Raw genomic sequence first — 19,765 nt, forward strand, 5'->3', positions numbered from 1 at the left:
CCCGCTGTCTCCTCTCTCTTTCCCTCTCCCCGCTGTCTCCTCTCTCTTTCCCTCTCCCCGCTGTCTCCTCTCTCTTTCCCTCTCCCCGCTGTCTCCTCTCTCTTTCCCTCTCCCCGCTGTCTCCTCTCTCTTTCCCTCTCCCCGCTGTCTCCTCTCTCTTTCCCTCTCCCCGCTGTCTCCTCTCTCTTTCCCTCTCCCCGCTGTCTCCTCTCTCTCCCCCCGGTGTCTCCTCTCTTTCCCTCTCCCCGGTGTCTCCTCTCTTTCCCTCTCCCCGCTGTCTCCTCTCCTTTTCCCTCTCCCCGCTGTCTCCTCTCTTTCCCTCTCCCCGCTGTCTCCTCTCTCTCCCCCCGGTGTCTCCTCTCTCTTTCCCTCTCCCTGGTGTCTCCTCTCTCTTTCCCTCTCCTCTGGGTCTACTCTCTCATTCCCTCTCCCCGGGGTCTCCTCTCTCTTTCCCTCTCCCCGGGGTCTCCTCTCTCTTTCCCTCTCCCCGGGGTCTCCTCTCTCTTTCCCTCTCCCCGGGGTCTCCTCTCTCTTTCCCTCTCCCCGGGGTCTCCTCTCTCTTTCCCTCTCCCCGGGGTCTCCTCTCTTTCCCTCTCCCCGGGGTCTCCTCTCTCTTTCCCTCCCCCGGTGTCTCCTCTCTCTTTCCCTCTCCCCGGGGTCTCCTCTCTCTCTCTGCTGTCTCCTCTCTCTTTCCCTCCCCCGGTGTCTCCTCTCTCTTTCCCTCTCCCCGGGGTCTCCTCTCTCTCCCCGCTGTCTCCTCTCTCTTTCCCTCTCCCCGCTGTCTCCTCTCTCTTTCCCTCTCCCCGGGGTCTCCTCTCTCTTTCCCTCTCCCCGGGGTCTCCTCTCTCTCCCCGGGGTCTACTCTCTCTTTCCCTCCCCCGGTGTCTCCTCTCTCTTTCCCTCTCCCCGGGGTCTCCTCTCTCTCCCCGCTGTCTCCTCTCTCTTTCCCTCTCCCCGGTGTCTCCTCTCTCTTTCCCTCTCCCCGCTGTCTCCTCTCTCTTTCCCTCTCCCCACTGTCTCCTCTCTCTTTCCCTCTCCCCGATGTCTCCTTTCCCTCTCCCCGCTGTCTCCTTTCCCTCTCCCCGCTGTCTCCTCTCTCTTTCCCTCTCCCCGCTGTCTCCTCTCGCTTTCACTCTCCCCGCTGTCTCCTCTCTCTTTCCCTCTCCCCGGTGTCTCCTCTCTCTTTCCCTCTCCCCGGTGTCTCCTCTCTCTTTCCCTCTCCCCGCTGTCTCCTCTCTCTTTCCCTCTCCCCGCTGTCTCCTCTCTCTTTCCCTCTCCCCACTGTCTCCTCTCTCTTTCCCTCTCCCCACTGTCTCCTCTCTCTTTCCCTCTCCCCGGGGTCTCCTCTCTCTCCCCGCTGTCTCCTCTCTCTTTCCCTCTCCCCGGTGTCTCCTCTCTCTTTCCCTCTCCCCGGTGTCTCCTCTCTTTCCCTCTCCCCGCTGTCTCCTCTCTCTTTCCCTCTCCCCGGTGTCTCCTCTCTTTCCCTCTCCCCGCTGTCTCCTCTCTCTTTCCCTCTCCCCGCTGTCTCCTCTCTCTTTCCCTCTCCCCGCTGTCTCCTCTCTCTTTCCCTCTCCCCGGTGTCTCCTCTCTCTTTCCCTCTCCCCGGTGTCTCCTCTCTCTTTCCCTCTCCCCGGTGTCTCCTTTCTCTCTCCCCGCTGTCTCCTCTCTCTTTCCCTCTCCCCAGTGTCTCCTCTCTCTTTCCCTCTCCCCGGTGTCTCCTCTCTCTTTCCCTCTCCCCGGTGTACTCTCTCTTTCCCTCTCCCCGCTGTCTCCTCTCTCTTTCCCTCTCCCCGCTGTCTCCTCTCTCTTTCCCTCTCCCCGCTGTCTCCTCTCTTTCCCTCTCCCCGCTGTCTCCTCTCTTTCCCTCTCCCCGCTGTCTCCTCTCTCTTTCCCTCTCCCCGCTGTCTCCTCTCTCTTTCCCTCTCCCCGGTGTCCTCTCTCTTTCCCTCTCCCCGCTGTCTCCTCTCTCTTTCCCTCTCCCCGGTGTCTCCTCTCTCTTTCCCTCTCCCCGGTGTCTCCTCTCTCTTTCCCTCTCCCCGGTGTCTCCTCTCTCTTTCCCTCTCCCTGGTGTCTCCTCTCTCTTTCCCTCTCCCCGATGTCTCCTTTCCCTCTCCCCGATGTCTCCTTTCCCTCTCCCCGCTGTCTCCTTTCCCTCTCCCCGCTGTCTCCTCTCTCTTTCCCTCTCCCCGCTGTCTCCTCTCTCTTTCCCTCTCCCCGCTGTCTCCTCTCTCTTTCCCTCTCCCCGCTGTCTCCTCTCTCTTTCCCTCTCCCCGCTGTCTCCTCTCTCTTTCCCTCTCCCCGCTGTCTCCTCTCTCTTTCCCTCTCCCCGCTGTCTCCTCTCTCTTTCCCTCTCCCCGCTGTCTCCTCTCTCTTTCCCTCTCCCCGCTGTCTCCTCTCTCTTTCCCTCTCCCCGCTGTCTCCTCTCTCTTTCCCTCTCCCCGCTGTCTCCTCTCTCTCCCCCCGGTGTCTCCTCTCTTTCCCTCTCCCCGGTGTCTCCTCTCTTTCCCTCTCCCCGCTGTCTCCTCTCCTTTTCCCTCTCCCCGCTGTCTCCTCTCTTTCCCTCTCCCCGCTGTCTCCTCTCTCTCCCCCCGGTGTCTCCTCTCTCTTTCCCTCTCCCTGGTGTCTCCTCTCTCTTTCCCTCTCCTCTGGGTCTACTCTCTCATTCCCTCTCCCCGGGGTCTCCTCTCTCTTTCCCTCTCCCCGGGGTCTCCTCTCTCTTTCCCTCTCCCCGGGGTCTCCTCTCTCTTTCCCTCTCCCCGGGGTCTCCTCTCTCTTTCCCTCTCCCCGGGGTCTCCTCTCTCTTTCCCTCTCCCCGGGGTCTCCTCTCTCTTTCCCTCCCCCGGTGTCTCCTCTCTCTTTCCCTCTCCCCGGGGTCTCCTCTCTCTCTCTGCTGTCTCCTCTCTCTTTCCCTCCCCCGGTGTCTCCTCTCTCTTTCCCTCTCCCCGGGGTCTCCTCTCTCTCCCCGCTGTCTCCTCTCTCTTTCCCTCTCCCCGCTGTCTCCTCTCTCTTTCCCTCTCCCCGGGGTCTCCTCTCTCTTTCCCTCTCCCCGGGGTCTCCTCTCTCTCCCCGGGGTCTACTCTCTCTTTCCCTCCCCCGGTGTCTCCTCTCTCTTTCCCTCTCCCCGGGGTCTCCTCTCTCTCCCCGCTGTCTCCTCTCTCTTTCCCTCTCCCCGGTGTCTCCTCTCTCTTTCCCTCTCCCCGCTGTCTCCTCTCTCTTTCCCTCTCCCCACTGTCTCCTCTCTCTTTCCCTCTCCCCGATGTCTCCTTTCCCTCTCCCCGCTGTCTCCTTTCCCTCTCCCCGCTGTCTCCTCTCTCTTTCCCTCTCCCCGCTGTCTCCTCTCGCTTTCACTCTCCCCGCTGTCTCCTCTCTCTTTCCCTCTCCCCGGTGTCTCCTCTCTCTTTCCCTCTCCCCGGTGTCTCCTCTCTCTTTCCCTCTCCCCGCTGTCTCCTCTCTCTTTCCCTCTCCCCGCTGTCTCCTCTCTCTTTCCCTCTCCCCACTGTCTCCTCTCTCTTTCCCTCTCCCCACTGTCTCCTCTCTCTTTCCCTCTCCCCGGGGTCTCCTCTCTCTCCCCGCTGTCTCCTCTCTCTTTCCCTCTCCCCGGTGTCTCCTCTCTCTTTCCCTCTCCCCGGTGTCTCCTCTCTTTCCCTCTCCCCGCTGTCTCCTCTCTCTTTCCCTCTCCCCGGTGTCTCCTCTCTTTCCCTCTCCCCGCTGTCTCCTCTCTCTTTCCCTCTCCCCGCTGTCTCCTCTCTCTTTCCCTCTCCCCGGTGTCTCCTCTCTCTTTCCCTCTCCCCGGTGTCTCCTCTCTCTTTCCCTCTCCCCGGTGTCTCCTCTCTCTTTCCCTCTCCCCGGTGTCTCCTTTCTCTCTCCCCGCTGTCTCCTCTCTCTTTCCCTCTCCCCAGTGTCTCCTCTCTCTTTCCCTCTCCCCGGTGTCTCCTCTCTCTTTCCCTCTCCCCGGTGTACTCTCTCTTTCCCTCTCCCCGCTGTCTCCTCTCTCTTTCCCTCTCCCCGCTGTCTCCTCTCTCTTTCCCTCTCCCCGCTGTCTCCTCTCTTTCCCTCTCCCCGCTGTCTCCTCTCTTTCCCTCTCCCCGCTGTCTCCTCTCTCTTTCCCTCTCCCCGCTGTCTCCTCTCTCTTTCCCTCTCCCCGGTGTCCTCTCTCTTTCCCTCTCCCCGCTGTCTCCTCTCTCTTTCCCTCTCCCCGGTGTCTCCTCTCTCTTTCCCTCTCCCCGGTGTCTCCTCTCTCTTTCCCTCTCCCCGGTGTCTCCTCTCTCTTTCCCTCTCCCTGGTGTCTCCTCTCTCTTTCCCTCTCCCCGATGTCTCCTTTCCCTCTCCCCGATGTCTCCTTTCCCTCTCCCCGCTGTCTCCTTTCCCTCTCCCCGCTGTCTCCTCTCTCTTTCCCTCTCCCCGCTGTCTCCTCTCTCTTTCCCTCTCCCCGCTGTCTCCTCTCTCTTTCCCTCTCCCCGGTGTCTCCTCTCTCTTTCCCTCTCCCCGGTGTCTCCTCTCTCTTTCCCTCTCCCTGGTGTCTCCTCTCTCTTTCCCTCTCCCCGATGTCTCCTTTCCCTCTCCCCGCTGTCTCCTCTCTCTTTCCCTCTCCCCAGTGTCTCCTCTCTCTTTCCCTCTCCCCGGTGTCTCCTCTCTCTTTCCCTCTCCCCGGTGTCCTCTCTCTTTCCCTCTCCCCGCTGTCTCCTTTCCCTCTCCCCGCTGTCTCCTCTCTCTTTCCCTCTCCCCGCTGTCTCCTCTCTCTTTCCCTCTCCCCGCTGTCTCCTCTCTCCCCGGTGTCTCCTCTCTCTTTCCCTCTCCCCGGTGTCTCCTCTCTCTCTTTCCCTCTCCCCGGTGTCTCCTCTCTCTTTCCCTCTCCCCGGTGTCCTCTCTCTTTCCCTCTCCCCGCTGTCTCCTCTCTCTTTCCCTCTCCCCGGTGTCTCCTCTCTCTTTCCCTCTCCCCGGTGTCCTCTCTTTCCCTCTCCCCGCTGTCTCCTCTCTCTTTCCCTCTCCCCGGTGTCCTCTCTCTTTCCCTCTCCCCGCTGTCTCCTCTCTCTTTCCCTCTCCCCGGTGTCTCCTCTCTCTTTCCCTCTCCCCGGTGTCCTCTCTCTTTCCCTCTCCCCGCTGTCTCCTCTCTCTTTCCCTCTCCCCGGTGTCTCCTCTCTCTCTTTCCCTCTCCCCGGTGTCTCCTCTCTCTTTCCCTCTCCCCGGTGTCCTCTCTCTTTCCCTCTCCCCGCTGTCTCCTCTCTCTTTCCCTCTCCCCGGTGTCTCCTCTCTCTCTTTCCCTCTCCCTGCTGTCTCCTCTCTCTTTCCCTCTCCCCGGTGTCTCCTCTCTCTTTCACTCTCCCTGGTGTCTCCTCTCTCTTTCCCTCTCCCCGGTGTCTCCTCTCTCTTTCCCTCTCCCCGGTGTCCTCTCTCTTTCCCTCTCCCCGGTGTCTCCTCTCTCTTTCCCTCTCCCCGGTGTCTCCTCTCTCTTTCCCTCTCCCCGATGTCTCCTTTCCCTCTCCCCGATGTCTCCTTTCCCTCTCCCCGCTGTCTCCTCTCTCTTTCCCTCTCCCCGCTGTTTCCTCTCTCTTTCCCTCTCCCCGGTGTCTCCTCTCTCTTTCCCTCTCCCCGCTGTCTCCTCTCTCTTTCCCTCTCCCCGCTGTCTCCTCTCTCTTTCACTCTCCCTGGTGTCTCCTCTCTCTTTCCCTCTCCCCGGTGTCTCCTCTCTCTTTCCCTCTCCCCGGTGTCCTCTCTCTTTCCCTCTCCCCGGTGTCTCCTCTCTCTTTCCCTCTCCCCGGTGTCTCCTCTCTCTTTCCCTCTCCCCGCTGTCTCCTCTCTCTTTCCCTCTCCCCGCTGTCTCCTCTCTCCCCGGTGTCTCCTCTCTCTTTCCCTCTCCCCGGTGTCTCCTCTCTCTCTTTCCCTCTCCCCGGTGTCTCCTCTCTCTTTCCCTCTCCCCGGTGTCCTCTCTCTTTCCCTCTCCCCGCTGTCTCCTCTCTCTTTCCCTCTCCCCGGTGTCTCCTCTCTCTTTCCCTCTCCCCGGTGTCTCCTCTCTCTCTTTCCCTCTCCCCGGTGTCTCCTCTCTCTTTCCCTCTCCCCGGTGTCCTCTCTCTTTCCCTCTCCCCGGTGTCCTCTCTCTTTCCCTCTCCCCGCTGTCTCCTCTCTCTTTCCCTCTCCCCGGTGTCCTCTCTCTTTCCCTCTCCCCGCTGTCTCCTCTCTCTTTCCCTCTCCCCGGTGTCCTCTCTCTTTCCCTCTCCCCGCTGTCTCCTCTCTCTTTCCCTCTCCCCGGTGTCTCCTCTCTCTTTCCCTCTCCCCGGTGTCCTCTCTCTTTCCCTCTCCCCGCTGTCTCCTCTCTCTTTCCCTCTCCCCGGTGTCTCCTCTCTCTCTTTCCCTCTCCCCGGTGTCTCCTCTCTCTTTCCCTCTCCCCGGTGTCCTCTCTCTTTCCCTCTCCCCGCTGTCTCCTCTCTCTTTCCCTCTCCCCGGTGTCTCCTCTCTCTCTTTCCCTCTCCCTGCTGTCTCCTCTCTCTTTCCCTCTCCCCGGTGTCTCCTCTCTCTTTCACTCTCCCTGGTGTCTCCTCTCTCTTTCCCTCTCCCCGGTGTCTCCTCTCTCTTTCCCTCTCCCCGGTGTCCTCTCTCTTTCCCTCTCCCCGGTGTCTCCTCTCTCTTTCCCTCTCCCCGGTGTCTCCTCTCTCTTTCCCTCTCCCCGATGTCTCCTTTCCCTCTTTCCCTCTCCCCGATGTCTCCTTTCCCTCTCCCCGCTGTCTCCTCTCTCTTTCCCTCTCCCCGCTGTTTCCTCTCTCTTTCCCTCTCCCCGGTGTCTCCTCTCTCTTTCCCTCTCCCCGCTGTCTCCTCTCTCTTTCCCTCTCCCCGCTGTCTCCTCTCTCTTTCCCTCTCCCCGGTGTCTCCTCTCTCTTTCCCTCTCCCCGGTGTCTCCTCTCTCTCTTTCCCTCTCCCCGGTGTCTCCTCTCTCTTTCCCTCTCCCCGGTGTCCTCTCTCTTTCCCTCTCCCCGGTGTCCTCTCTCTTTCCCTCTCCCCGCTGTCTCCTCTCTCTTTCCCTCTCCCCGGTGTCCTCTCTCTTTCCCTCTCCCCGCTGTCCTCTCTCTTTCCCTCTCCCCGCTGTCTCCTCTCTCTTTCCCTCTCCCCGGTGTCCTCTCTCTTTCCCTCTCCCCGCTGTCTCCTCTCTCTTTCCCTCTCCCCGGTGTCTCCTCTCTCTTTCCCTCTCCCCGGTGTCCTCTCTCTTTCCCTCTCCCCGCTGTCTCCTCTCTCTTTCCCTCTCCCCGGTGTCTCCTCTCTCTCTTTCCCTCTCCCCGGTGTCTCCTCTCTCTTTCCCTCTCCCCGGTGTCCTCTCTCTTTCCCTCTCCCCGCTGTCTCCTCTCTCTTTCCCTCTCCCCGGTGTCTCCTCTCTCTCTTTCCCTCTCCCTGCTGTCTCCTCTCTCTTTCCCTCTCCCCGGTGTCTCCTCTCTCTTTCACTCTCCCTGGTGTCTCCTCTCTCTTTCCCTCTCCCCGGTGTCTCCTCTCTCTTTCCCTCTCCCCGGTGTCCTCTCTCTTTCCCTCTCCCCGGTGTCTCCTCTCTCTTTCCCTCTCCCCGGTGTCTCCTCTCTCTTTCCCTCTCCCCGATGTCTCCTTTCCCTCTTTCCCTCTCCCCGATGTCTCCTTTCCCTCTCCCCGCTGTCTCCTCTCTCTTTCCCTCTCCCCGCTGTTTCCTCTCTCTTTCCCTCTCCCCGGTGTCTCCTCTCTCTTTCCCTCTCCCCGCTGTCTCCTCTCTCTTTCCCTCTCCCCGCTGTCTCCTCTCTCTTTCCCTCTCCCCGCTGTCTCCTCTCTCTTTCACTCTCCCTGGTGTCTCCTCTCTCTTTCCCTCTCCCCGGTGTCTCCTCTCTCTTTCCCTCTCCCCGGTGTCCTCTCTCTTTCCCTCTCCCCGGTGTCTCCTCTCTCTTTCCCTCTCCCCGGTGTCTCCTCTCTCTTTCCCTCTCCCCGATGTCTCCTTTCCCTCTCCCCGCTGTCTCCTCTCTCTTTCCCTCTCCCCGCTGTCTCCTCTCTCTTTCCCTCTCCCCGCTGTCTCCTCTCTCTTTCACTCTCCCTGGTGTCTCCTCTCTCTTTCCCTCTCCCCGGTGTCTCCTCTCTCTTTCCCTCTCCCCGGTGTCCTCTCTCTTTCCCTCTCCCCGGTGTCTCCTCTCTCTTTCCCTCTCCCCGGTGTCTCCTCTCTCTTTCCCTCTCCCCGATGTCTCCTTTCCCTCTCCCCGGTGTCTCCTCTCTCTTTCCCTCTCCCCGCTGTCTCCTCTCTCTTTCCCTCTCCCCGCTGTCTCCTCTCTCTTTCCCTCTCCCCGGTGTCTCCTCTCTCTTTCCCTCTCCCCGGTGTCCTCTCTCTTTCCCTCTCCCCGCTGTCTCCTCTCTCTTTCCCTCTCCCCGCTGTCTCCTCTCTCTTTCCCTCTCCCCGCTGTCTCCTCTCTCTTTCCCTCTCCCCGCTGTCTCCTCTCTCTTTCCCTCTCCCTGGTGTCTCCTCTCTCTTTCCCTCTCCCCGGTGTCCTCTCTCTTTCCCTCTCCCCGCTGTCTCCTCTCTCTTTCCCTCTCCCCGCTGTCTCCTCTCTCTTTCCCTCTCCCCGCTGTCTCCTCTCTCTTTCCCTCTCCCCGGTGTCTCCTCTCTCTTTCCCTCTCCCCGGTGTCCTCTCTCTTTCCCTCTCCCCGGTGTCTCCTCTCTCTTTCCCTCTCCCCGGTGTCTCCTCTCTCTTTCCCTCTCCCCGATGTCTCCTTTCCCTCTCCCCGGTGTCTCCTCTCTCTTTCCCTCTCCCCGGTGTCTCCTCTCTCTTTCCCTCTCCCCGCTGTCTCCTCTCACTTTCCCTCTCCCCGGTGTCTCCTCTCTCTTTCCCTCTCCCCGGTGTCCTCTCTCTTTCCCTCTCCCCGGTGTCTCCTCTCTCTTTCCCTCTCCCCGCTGTCTCCTCTCTCTTTCCCTCTCCCCGGTGTCTCCTCTCTCTTTCCCTCTCCCCGGTGTCTCCTCTCTCTTTCCCTCTCCCCGCTGTCTCCTCTCTCTTTCCCTCTCCCCGCTGTCTCCTCTCTCTTTCCCTCTCCCCGATGTCTCCTTTCCCTCTCCCCGCTGTCTCCTCTCTCTTTCCCTCTCCCCGCTGTCTCCTCTCTCTTTCCCTCTCCCCGGTGTCTCCTCTCTCTTTCCCTCTCCCCGGTGTCTCCTCTCTCTTTCCCTCTCCCCGGGGTCTCCTCTCTCTTTCCCTCTCCCCGGGGTCTCCTCTCCCTCTCCCCGGTGTCTCCTCTCTCTTTCCCTCTCCCCGGTGTCTCCTCTCTCTTTCCCTCTCCCCGGTGTCTCCTCTCTCTTTCCCTCTCCCCGGTGTCTCCTCTCTCTTTCCCTCTCCCCGCTGTCTCCTCTCTCTTTCCCTCTCCCCGGTCTCCTCTCTCTTTCCCTCTCCCCGCTGTCTCCTCTCTCTTTCCCTCTCCCTGCTGTCTCCTCTCTCTTTCCCTCTCCCCGGTGTCTCCTCTCTCTTTCCCTCTCCCCGGGGTCTCCTCTCTCTTTCCCTCTCCCCGGGGTCTCCTCTCTCTTTCCCTCTCCCGGTATATGACGTCGCCCCCGGACAGCAGGCCGCACTTCCCCCCGCCCTGGCGGCCGCTGCTGCTCTCGTGTACTGTCCTGTACTCGCGGCTCGCTCTGTCCTCGGCGCCGGGCGCTCTCCTACTCCCGCAGGCCGGGAATGTAAACAGTGGCACTGAAGGCCTCCCCGCTGACTCCCGCGGAGCCGCCGGCTGTGTGCAGGCCCCGGGTGACGCCGGGAGCTCGGGAGGAGCGGCGGGAGATGCCCGGGGCGCGAGAGGCCAGGGACGGCGGGGGGGTCGGCTCCTACCTGTCATTACTTTCTACGCCATCTTGGATCCGACTTGTCAAGAGCCGCAGAGCACGACGGGAAGTGCGAGAGACGGGGACAGGAAGTGCGGGAGCCGGGGACCGGAAGTGCGAGGGACGGGGACCGGAAAAGAGAAGACCGAGGACCGGAAATGACTAAAAAGAAGGGGAGAAACGGGGAGAGACCGGAAGTGTGAGAGAGAGACCGGCAGAGAGACTGGAAGTGTGAGAGAGAGACGAGGAGAGACCGGAAGTGTGAGAGGGACGGGGAGAGACCGGAAGTGTGAGAGGGACGGGGAGAGACTGGAAGTGTGAGAGGGACGGGGAGAGACCGGAAGTGTGAGAGGGACGGGGAGAGACCGGAAGTGTGAGAGGGACGGGGAGAGACCGGAAGTGTGAGAGGGACGGGGAGACCGGAAGTGTGAGAGGGACGGGGAGAGACCGGAAGTGTGAGAGGGACGGGGAGAGACCGGAAGTGTGAGAGGGACGGGGAGACCGGAAGTGTGAGAGGGACGGGGAGAGACCGGAAGTGTGAGAGGGACGGGGAGAGACCGGAAGTGTGAGAGGGACGGGGAGAGACCGGAAGTGTGAGAGGGACGGGGAGAGACCGGAAGTGTGAGAGAGACGGGGGGGGGGGGAGACCGGAAGTGTGAGAGGGACGGGGGGGGGGGGAGACCGGAAGTGTGAGAGGGACGGGGAGAGACCGGAAGTGTGAGAGGGACGGGGAGAGACCGGAAGTGTGAGAGGGACGGGGGGGAGACCGGAAGTGTGAGAGGGACGGGGAGAGACCGGAAGTGTGAGAGAGACGGGGAGAGACCGGAAGTGTGAGAGGGACGGGGAGAGACCGGAAGTGTGAGAGGGACGGGGAGAGACCGGAAGTGTGAGAGGGACGGGGAGAGACCGGAAGTGTGAGAGGGACGGGGAGAGACCGGAAGTGTGAGAGGGACGGGGGGGGGGGGAGACCGGAAGTGTGAGAGGGACGGGGGGGGGGGGGGAGACCGGAAGTGTGAGAGGGACGGGGAGAGACCGGAAGTGTGAGAGGGACGGGGAGAGACCGGAAGTGTGAGAGGGACGGGGGGGAGACCGGAAGTGTGAGAGGGACGGGGAGAGACCGGAAGTGTGAGAGGGACGGGGAGAGACCGGAAGTGTGAGAGGGACGGGGAGACCGGAAGTGTGAGAGAGACGGGGAGACCGGAAGTGTGAGAGGGACGGGGAGACCGGAAGTGTGAGAGGGACGGGGAGAGACCGGAAGTGTGAGAGGGACGGGGAGACCGGAAGTGTGAGAGGGACGGGGAGAGACCGGAAGTGTGAGAGGGACGGGGAGACCGGAAGTGTGAGAGGGACGGGGAGAGACCGGAAGTGTGAGAGGGACGGGGAGACAGGAAGTGTGAGAGGGATGGGGAGACAGGAAGTGTGAGAGGGACGGGGAGACAGGAAGTGTGAGAGAGTCAGAGACCAGAAGTGTGAGAGAGATGGAGAAATAGAAGACGTGTGAGTGTCATGGATTTACTGCAACAGAGAGGAGCTAAGAGAGCGCAGCGTCTGATTTCTACTACTTCTGCACGGATTAGAAGAACTTCACCTTCGTATTAAACAGTGCAGGTTTCTTCTAACAGTGCAGGGGTTAATCTGCTCAGTTGAGAGCTCCTGGAAGCTTTCCTGCATTAAGGCTCTCATCGGTGCACTGTTAGCCGCTACCCTATATAATCTGGACCCTGGCCAGCCCCCATTGTCAGAGTTAGCTTATGCTGCATGGCTGGAGGTTGTTGGTTCTTGGCGAAGGCGTTTAGTGGATTTATATTTGACTGTTGCCAGGTTTTGAGTGTGTGATAATTCACTTTCTTCTACTTTGGTTTCACCGCATCCTCCACTCCCTGATGCATACCTCTGTTATACAGGTGCTTCTCACCAAATATCAAAAAGTGAACTTATTTCAGTTCTTAAGTACAAATAGTGAAACTCATATATAGAGTCATTACACACAGAGTGATCTAGTTCACGTGTTTATTTCTGTTAATGTTGATGATTATGGCTTACAGCCAATGAAAACCCATTATCTCAGTAAATTAGAATATTATCACACCAGCTTAAAAAATGATTGTAAAATCCAAAATGTTGGCCTACTGAAATGTATGTTCAGTAAATGCACTCAATACTTGGTCGCGGCTCCTTATGCATCAAGTACTGCATCAATCCGGCGTGGCATGGAGGCGATCAGCCTGTGGCACTGCTGAGGGGTTATGGAAGCCCAGGTTGCTTTGATAGCAGCCTTCAGCTCGTCTGCATTGTTGGATCTGGTGTCTCTCATCTTCCTCCTGACAATACTCCATAGATTCTCTATAGGGTTAAGGTCAGGCAAGTTTGCTGCCAATCAAGCCCAGTGATACTGTTGTGTGTACACCAGGTATTGGTACTTTTGGCAGTGTGGCCAAGTCCTGCTGGAGAATGACATTTCCATCTCCAAAAAGCTTGTCGTCAGAGGGAAGCATGAAGTGTTCTAAAACGTCCTGGTAGACGGCTGCGCTGACTTTGGTCTTGATAAAACACAGTGGACCTACACCAGCAGATGACATGGCTCCCCAAACCATCACTGGTTGTGGAAACTTCACACCAGACCTCCAGCAGCTTGGATTGTGGCCTCTCCACTCTTCCTCCAGACTCTGGGACCTTGATTTCCAAATGAAATGTAAAATTTACTTTCATCTGAAAACAACACCTTCGACCACTGACAACAGTCCAGTTCTTTTCCTCCTTGGCCCAGGTAAGACGGTTCTGCCGTTGTCTATTGGTCATGAGTGGCCTGACACAAGGAATGCGACACTTGTAGCCCATGTCCTGGATACGTCTGTGTGTGGTGGCTCTTGAAGCAATGACTCCAGCAGCAGTCCACTCCTTGTGAATCTCCCCCACATTATTGAATGGCCTTTTCTTAACAATCTTTTTAAGGCTGCGGTTATCCCGGTTGCTTGTGCTTCTTTTTCTACCACAGTTTTTCCTTCCACTCAACTTTCCATTGATATTCTTGGATACAGCACTCTGTGAACAGCCGGCTTCTTTAGCAATGACCTTTTGTGGCTTCACCTCGCGGACTGTGTCAATGACTGCCTTCTGGTCATCTTTCAGGTCAGAGTCTTCCCCATGATTGTGGAACCTACTGGAACAGACTAAGGGACCTTTATAAACGCCTAGAAAGCCTTTGTGGGTGTTTTTTGTTAATTATTCTAATTTACTGAGAAAACGACTTTTTGGTTTTCATTGGCTGTAAGCCTTAACCCCTTCACCCCCAAGGGTGGTTTGCACGTTAATGACCAGGCCAATTTTTACAATTCTGACCACTGTCCCTTTATGAGGTTATAACTCTGGAATGCTTCAACAGATCCCGGTGATTCTGACATTGTTTTCTCGTGACATATTGTACTTCATGTTAGTGGTAAAATTTATTCGATATAACTTGCGTTTATTTGAGAAAAAAATGGAAATTTGGCGAAAATTTTGAAAATTTCGCAACTTTCCAACTTTGAATTTTTATGCCCTTAAATCACAGAAATATGTCACGCAAAATACTTAATAAGTAACATTTACCACATGTCTACTTTACATCAGCACGATTTTGGAACCAACATTTTTTTTGTTAGGGAGGTATAAGGGTTAAAAGTTGACCAGCAATTTCTCATTTTTACAACACCATTTTTTTTTAGGGACCACATCTCATTTGAAGTCATTTTGAGGGGTCTATATGATAGAAAATACCCAAGTGTGACACCATTCTGAAAACTGCACCCCTCAAGGTGCTCAAAACCACATTCAAGAAGTTTAAACCACTGTTTGGGCGCACCGCAGAGCTCGGAAGGAAAGCAGCGCCATTTGACTTTTCAATGCAAAATTGACTGGAATTGAGATGGGACACCATGTTGCGTTTGGAGAGCCCCTGATGTGCCTAAACATTGAAACCCCCCACAAGTGACACCATTTTGGAAAGTAAACCCCTTAAGGAACTTATCTAGATGTGTGGTGAGCACTTTGACCCAACAAGTGCTTCACAGAAGTTTATAGTGCAGAGCCGTAAAAATAAAAAATCATATTTTTTCACAAAAATGATCTTTTCGCCCCCAATTTTTTATTTTCCCAGGGATAAGAGAAGAAATTAGACCACAAACGTTGTTGTGCAATTTGTCCTGAGTACGACGATACCCCATATGTGGGGGTAAACCACTGTTTGGGTGCATGGCAGAGCTCGGAAGGGAAGGAGCGCCATTTTACTTTTCAATGCAAAATTGACTGGAATTAAGATGGGACGTCATGTTGCGTTTGCAGAGCCCCTGATGTGCCTAAACATTAAAACCCCCCCACAAGTGACACCATTTTGGAAAGTAGACCTCCCAAGGAACTTATCTAGATGTGTTGTGAGAACTTTGAACCCCCAAGTGTTTCACTACAGTTTACAACGCAGAGCCGTGAAAATAAAAAAATCTTATTTTTCCCACAAAAATGAATTTAAGCCCCCCAAATTTTTTACTATCCCGTCGGTGGTCATACGGGCCCACCCCACCTCGACGGGATAGTACGTCCAATGTCAGAAAGGGGTTAATCTTCAACATTAACAGAAATAAACACGTGAAATAGATCACTCTGGGTGTAATGACTCTATAGAATATAGGAATTTCACTTTTTGTATTGAAGAACTGAAATAAATTAACCTTTTGATGATATTCTAATTTGGCGAGAATCATCTGTATATTTGTATGATTGGTATTTTCTGTTATCCCTGTTTGTATTTCCTTGTTAGTCTGGTTGATGTATTATGGTACACTTCTCCCCTCTTCCCAGAGGCGAGGTACGTGGCCCCCAGTATCTTCACCATCAGAAGTAATCAGGGCGAGCTAGGGCGCCCCTAGTGTTAGGGGCAAGTTAGGAGCCCCTGGTCCTGGGACACCCGACAACAGAGTCGTCACATGAGCTCTGATCAAAACCGGTTTTTTTTATCCAGTATGGATCCTATCACCGCTCTGACAGTGCAACTGCAGCAGCCCAGCCTGGAAGTGGCAGGTCTACGCACTGTCGTTTTGTAACACATCAGGTTTGGGGACCATGACTCCCGGGCGACCCTTAGTGGAGCCCAAAATCGCTTTGCCTGACAGGTTCTCTGGGGGAAGTGAGGAAAGTTTTTTTTATAACGGGTGTGGATAATCTCTCCTTCAGGGTGACCCCCAAGCATGGGCATTCTCTCATCAGTCTCGCTCCCAGTCGCTCCAGATGATGGAGGAATTTTTTATCGCCCTGGGTTTTACATGCCACTATCCCGACCGCGTCTCCCTGGCTGAGTCCACACTGCATCAGCAGAGCGACGGGCCGGTGTAGGAGTATTGTTCCGAGTTTGGGCGGTGGTCCACAGACACTAAGTGGAATGATTCCGCGTTCCGTAGCCAGTTCTGTGAAGGTCTGTCAGTAAGGGTGAAGGATGCCTTAGCCCTGTTCGAGACTCCAATGTCCCTTGAAGTGGCCATGTCCCTTGCTATCCGGGTGGATTGCCGTCTTTGCCAGATACATTGGGAAACAACCCAATGTGCGGGAGGTCTGGGGCCATGGGAAACCTGGTCTGCGTCATCTGAGGAACCCATGTAGTTGGGTGCTTAATCTCATCCTGGAAAGCAGACTGTTGTTCGGTGGAAATGGAGAGGATGTTTTTACTGTAGGAAAAAGGGTCATTTCGTGGGCATGTGTTCTTTCATATCTTAAAGTAAACAGCCGCTGGAAAACTAAGGAGCCCTGGTTGCAGGGAGGTTAGCAACCTGGGTGTACTTATCCCATCCGTGGGTAGGACACAATTTTTCCTTCCTGCTGAAATCGATCTGGGCAAAAATAAGGTGATTATTCCTGCCTTTCTGGGCAGTTGGGCAGGGTTTAACTTGATCGACGCAAGATTAGTCCAGGGCCTCAAACCACATACACTGTCCAGACATATATTCATAATGTCCATCGACTCTGCAACCTTGAGACGGGTATTTTACTCAATCTGTCTGAAGGTTACATCTACAGATCGGAGCCATACACTCAGAAGGTATTGACTGCTTTGTGTTAGAGGGTCTGCCCTCACCTGTGGCTCTTGGACTTCCTTGGCTCATTCTGCACAATCCTGTGATAGATTGGCAGACTCAGGAAGTGAGTATTGTCAAGGACACTGGGTACCCGGTTGGCTGGGATGGATACCCAATCTGTGCCTAAATACCTATTTGACTTTGGGGATGCGTTTTTGGAGCAGAGGTGCCAAGAACTTCCTACCCACCTGTGGTGAAATATGTATATATCTATATGTGTGTAGTGACATATGTCTAGGGTTATATGTGTAACTAGCAGGAGTTGAACATATGTCCTGAAACTGCAGGCCTCACAAAGATCACAGCATACATATCTTGAGAAGGCAGACTACTGTCTCGACTCTCGCCAGGAGGTCGTGCTGGGAACCAAGAAAAACGGAAACATTTGACACCTCTTAGCTCTTTAAAGAGAGATGTCAATTACAGCCTGACACCATCTATCTGTAAGAACTTTTACACAGGGAATCTTAGAGCAAATAATTTATTCACTGGGGGAGCGGCCGCTGTCCAATCAAAAAACAAGCAATTATGATATTAACCTGAGATGCTGTTCTAGAAATCTGACCTCCAGAGTAAAGCTATAAATTAGGCCTGTATACATAGAATCGTGTTCATATGTGAGGGCAGCCTGGGAAGCTGATGTGTTCCACCAACTCCTTATTCACCCCCCCTCAGGGAGCAGAAAGCAGACTACAAAGTTAGACGTTTCTGTAAGTTTTCTCCTGTTTATTTTATACTGTTTTGCTACCTGTATGTCTTTTTATTATATTTTTATACCTTTTTCTTATTGTAAGCACTGAACCTTTTTGTATTAAAGCATAAAACTTTAACAAGTTGAACCTTGAATGTTCTAGCGAATAGATAGCCTACGGTGTGTGAGCCTTTTGAGTGGTAGACAATATCATTATTAATATTTCTGGGACTCATGTCCCGTGTGTTCGATGAGTGGTGGCAGCGTGTATGAGCGGGTGTGTGGCTTGGGTCAGTGTGTGATTTATGCTTCCATTATAGCATAGAACTGAGGTCGAATGCTGGACTGAGAGTTGGGAGATAGAGTAACCCTTGCAGGCACCACCCCAAGTCACATGCTGAGAGTGAGTACGTGACAAATTAGTGACGCCACGGAATGGGATCCGTGACACCACCGTTCTTGTGACTGCGCCGTTAATCTTGTTCCTGGGGCCAAGCTGTCTAAGAGCAGACTATATAATATCTCTGGTCCAGAGAGGCAGGCCATGAAGGACTACATCACGGAAAGCCTGGCTAAAGGTCATATCAGACCATCCTCATCTCCCATTGCCGTGGGATTTTTCTTTGTAAAGAAGATGGGTGGTTACTAGTGATGAGCGAATATACTTGTTACTCGAGATTTCCCAAGCACGCTCGGGCGTCCGACGAGTATTTTTTAGTGCTTGGAGATTTCGTTTTTATTGCCGCAGCTGAATGATTTACATCTGTTAGCCAGCATAAGTACATGTGGGGGTTGCCTGGTGGCTAGGGAATCCCCACATGTACTTATGCTGGCTAACAGATGTAAATCATTCAGCTGTGGCAATAAAAACTAAATCTCAGCACTAAAAAATACTTGGAGGTCACCCGAGCGTGCTCAGGAAATCTCAAGTAACGAGTATATTCGCTCATCACTAGTGGTTACACCCCTGCCTAGATTTCCGCAAACTGAATCAGATCACGGTCTGAGATCCGTATCTGCGCCATCTCATCCCGGATCTCTTTAATCAGATTGTAGGAGCAAGATAGATTTCTAAACTGGATCTCAGGGGGTGTGTAATCTCATTTTCATTAAAGAGTGGAAAACAACTTTCAATACACCTGAGGGACACTGAGAACCTTGTGATGCCATTTGGGTAGACTAATGCTCCCACTGGCTTTCAGCACTTTGTAAATGACCTCTTTAGTCACCTGGTAAGTAGATTTGTGGTGATCTATCTTGATATTAATTTATTCACCTGACCTTGCGTCCCATCAGGTACATGTCAGGCAGGTCTTACAGATACTCAGAGACAAATAACTTATTTGTCAAACCAGATAAATGTATGTTCTCAGTTGAGGAGATCCCTTTTCTAGGATATGTGTTATTGTCCACCTGTTTTCGCATAAATCCAGCCACAGTCCGGGCGGGACTGGCTTGGGATTGTCCTGAGGATTTGAAGGTGTTACAAAGGTTTTTAGGTTTCGCCAACTACTACGGTAAGTTCATCAAAACATTTTCGGTAGTGGCTAAACCTCTGACGGATATAAGCAGGAAAGGGACAGACTTTTCCAGGTGGTCCTCCAGTCCGGCCAGGTAGGCATTTGATACCTTGAAGGAGTGTTCTCATACAGCCTGACGTCACTCAACCATTTATTGTAGAAGTTGGCACATCTGAAGTGGGGGTGTGGGCTGTATTGTCGCAGGGATGCGTCTCCTGGCAAATGGCGTCCTTGTGCATGCTTTTCTAAAACAAAACTTATCTGAGGAGAGAAATTATGACATTGGTGACAGGGAACTCTTGGCAATGAAGTGGGCCTTGTAAGAGTGGAGTCATTTTTTGGAGGGGGCAGTTCATCTGGTTATGGTAATCATGGATCATTAAATCTGGTTAGAACTAAAATCCTAGAAAAAGTCACATACAAAAATATTACAAAGTTACTCTTACCCCAAGGACAAGGGTCAAGTATTTATCAGAGAGAATCAAAAGAAGGTAAAAATCACCCTAATATAGCACTATTGTCTCCCTACCTACCAGCGGAGGTTGGTACCCTCAATCCTGCGCAGTGGCGCCCCCGCTCCACGACGGCTGTAAAATGGAGTCATTGTCCACCAGGGAATCTGTATCTGCTATGTATACTCTTCCTTATAGCCCATCCATTTAAGGAACCAAATCATATCACTTCCGAGTAATCCCCGGGGTCCCCTTCCTGCTCTGATGGAGAGCAAATCGCGCTCCACCTTGTGCATGCGTCCAGTAGGTGCCGAACAATTCCAACACCCACTTCCTATATTTTTGGAGCGCAAGTGCGCACCACTCCGCGCATGCGCCGGACATCCGACCCTTATTCTAGTAGATCGCAGATGCTGTCCACTCTGCGCATGCGCCGGACATCCGTCCCTTATTCTAGTGGATGGCAGATGCTGTCCACTCCGCGCATGCGCCGGACATCCGTCCCTTATTCTAGTGGATCGCAGATGCTGTCCACTCCGCGCATGCGCCGGACATCCGACCCTTATTCTAGTGGATTGCAGATGCTGTCCACTCCGCGCATGCGCCGGACATCCGTCCCTTATTCTAGTGGATCGCAGATGCTGTCCACTAGATGTTTTGTGTCTGAGAATTAGGAGGATTGGGTCACCTACTTACCTCTAGCTGAATTTACGGTAATCGTTGTCATGAGTCTACTGGTAAGTCCCCATTTTTTGGGGTGTATGGGTTTCATCCTCAAATCAGCTCATTTAATAGAAATAATCCTGGATTGCCTGAAGAGGAACGTTTTTCATCTATTACGTCTGTGTGGCAGTGGGTTATTGATGAATTGAGGAAGATGGGGTCCAAGTATAAGAGCGTGGCTGATCGGAGACGTTTGGTGGGTCCGGACCTGTGTGTTGGTAACTTGGTGCGGTTGTCCTCACGGAAGATTAATTTGAAAGTTCCCTCTCGGAAACTGAGTCCCAGGGTCATCGTTCCTTATAAGATTGTGACCGTCATCAATCCCGTAGCATACTGCCTTGCCTTGTCACCCACTTTTAGGATCCATAATGTGTTTCATTGATCTCTACGCAAAAAAATCAGTTTTGTCCTCTCTACCATCACCGCTACCGCCAGCTCCAGTCATTGTGAATGGAAATTAGGAATTTAAAGGGAATCTCTCACCT

General features: G+C 54.4%; 1 protein-coding gene across 1 annotated transcript in view; it reads right to left on the reverse strand.

Annotated features, from left to right (window-relative positions):
• Positions 1–9,969, reverse strand: part of HELZ (helicase with zinc finger) — a 70,140-nt gene extending 60,171 nt beyond the window's left edge. Inside the window, exon 1 of the mRNA XM_077254695.1 lies at positions 9,801–9,969. The gene's annotated coding sequence lies outside the window, so the exon portion shown is untranslated. The remainder of the gene's footprint in view (positions 1–9,800) is intronic.
• Positions 9,970–19,765: the final 9,796 nt, after the last annotated feature.

Source organism: Ranitomeya variabilis, chromosome 4 (genome assembly GCF_051348905.1).
Source record: "Ranitomeya variabilis isolate aRanVar5 chromosome 4, aRanVar5.hap1, whole genome shotgun sequence".
NCBI classification, from domain to species: Eukaryota; Metazoa; Chordata; class Amphibia; order Anura; family Dendrobatidae; genus Ranitomeya; species Ranitomeya variabilis.